Here is a 2,552-nt window from a genome sequence, read left to right as displayed (position 1 = left end):
GAACCATCGTCAAGGACAGGTGTTTCACCACAATAAACACTAGATACACCCTGTCATGAAAGCTTTACTCCATGGGAAAAAAATACAAGTTTTTGGTCAGGGGAGAGATAAAAAAAATTTTAAAAGATCATAAAAGATAATAAAGCAGGCATCCCCAGCCTTGGTCCTTGAGGCCCGCTGTCCTGCAGGTTTTAGAAGTTTCCTTGCTTTAGCACAGCTGATTATAATGATTGCAGTAGACTAAAAGCCTGTTAATCATCTTTTAATTCAAATCAGCTGTGCTGGAGCAAGGAAACCTCTAAAACCTGCAGGACAGCGAGGACCGAGGTTGAGGATGCCTGTAATAAAGCAAAATCATCAGGAGAACAACAGCAATTATGTTTAAACTATTTTGGATCAAAAACAGGGACTTGGACTGAGTAAATGAACTGAATCTTAAGCCTCAATGATCTTCACCTTCTGGTGAAGTTGACTTCAGTTGATCCGCTAAAGTTTCCCTAAAACTGGAAGGACCATGCTTTAATCTACCTGCTACACTAGACGCTGACCCACCTGGAGAAACATGGGAGCTGTTAGTTTTGCACCGATACCGATACCAGTATTGGACAGGGCCCCAATCCTGCACTAAAATGGTGGTATGGGCAAGTACCAACTAGAGGTGAGTAGTGTTGCGATTCGATACATGTTGCGATACTTGGGTCACGATACGATATTATCACGATATTGCAGTATCACTATATATTGCCATATTTTCCTCAGCTATCAAAATCAAATGATGAGATAAAACAGCAAGTGCTGTATATTTCATCAGAAAATATTGATTAGGTATTATTATCCATGTTGTTTGGGGTTTTCTTCCACTGTGACTGCCTCAAATACAGATTTGGTGCTGCACGCACAGTTAAAGGGCTCCACAGCGCTTTCTGCCAGAGTGGTGGTGCAGAGGTAGCCCATTTTCCCATCAATGTTTTATATAAACATTTTTTTTTAATCGATACTAAGAAGTGAAAGATCGACATTATATTGGGCAGTCGAATATCACGATATATCGCCAAAACGATTATTTCCCACACCCCTAGTACCAACAGATAGGGCACCGATACCATTTTGAGAGCAAAAAGTTTATTCAACTATTGTCACCCATTCCAGGTAGGCAATAAAAAGTTCTACTGGATTCACTTTGTATTAGTCCTTTTCCTGCTTCACAAAGGTAGGCAGCAGCTTGACAAAGCCATGATGGCAATTATTTTACATTCAAGTAGATCTTCATATATATATACACACACAGCAATTTCAAACAGATGTTACCGATGTGGTATCGGTATGGGCCGATACTGCACAGCCAGGTATAGGGTATCAATATCAGGGCCAAAAAATGGCATTGGCGCAACACTAATTATAAATGTAAATCTTGGATGGAATCCAAATGTAGACAGCCATCATGGTGATTTTGTGAATTTGGAATATTTTGAAAGTAAAAAAAGCTAACATCCATACTGGCAAGAAAAGCCGATAGGGCTGGGTGATGTGGTTTAACATCTAATCTCTTTTTTTCCTTGCAAATATGATTAATCAATTAACTTATGCATTTATTTTTCCGCTTATGATTTTTAATTCACTCAAAAGTCTCACACGTCTTTCAAAAACTACATGCATTGCAGATAATATCGCCATTCACATTGTGTATGACGTTTCCATACTACACACACACACAGACACAGTTTTTTTCCGTTCTTCCAGCAGCTCTTCTTTGCGTTTTCTTTTCTGGAATCTGCTTAAGTACCTCATTTTGGTAACCATTGTCGCTAACACATTGTACGCAACGGTTATGGTTTTAATTTAGGCTCTGGATTACCCATAATTCCAAGTCGTACTGTATAAAATAAAATACATTGTTATTTTAAGATCTTTATTGCAGTTTAAACATTTTATATGTGTATTTTTTTACCAGTCGTCTAACAGACTATACACAGTTATTAACATAGTAATTAAAAGTACCACCGTCTGCTTTGCTATTGGTGTCATGTTTAAACGGCTCACCATCATGTTGAAATCTGGTATGTGTTGGGGTATAAATAAGGTCCAGTCAGCTACTTTTGTATCAAGTAGAATTAAGACAACTTTTTTGCACCATTACATCTGCAATGAGACTTCCTAGTCTACAATTACATAGGGTGGCCACCCAGGTGTCAGTGTCGGGGCCCTTAAGAGGTCCGGGGCCCCTAAGCCACTGCAGTCTCTGCTAACCAATAGTTATGCCATTGATGTTCCTGTCCCATCAGCTCGACTTTGTTTTTTTACTATTTTAATTCAAAAATACGTTTTAGCATTTATCTCGCCTCCCTTCGAAAAACCCAAGATTTCTGCTTAAAAAAAATGTAGCAACGAAATTGTATCATATGCTACTACGACCCGCCATACATAGGGCGTCCTGTCTTGCGGGCTGTAAACAACCCCCTCTTCAATCGAGAATCCACCATCTTTCTCTTTTGTGCGTCATGCGTAACAGGAGAAGCCCCGCCCCCGGCCTGTCTCTCACGCACCAGTTACGT

This window comes from Cyprinodon tularosa, unplaced genomic scaffold (genome assembly GCF_016077235.1).
Source record: "Cyprinodon tularosa strain WSP-4 unplaced genomic scaffold, ASM1607723v1 ctg44, whole genome shotgun sequence".
Lineage (NCBI taxonomy): Eukaryota > Metazoa > Chordata > Actinopteri > Cyprinodontiformes > Cyprinodontidae > Cyprinodon > Cyprinodon tularosa.
This window is presented reverse-complemented; position numbering follows the sequence as displayed.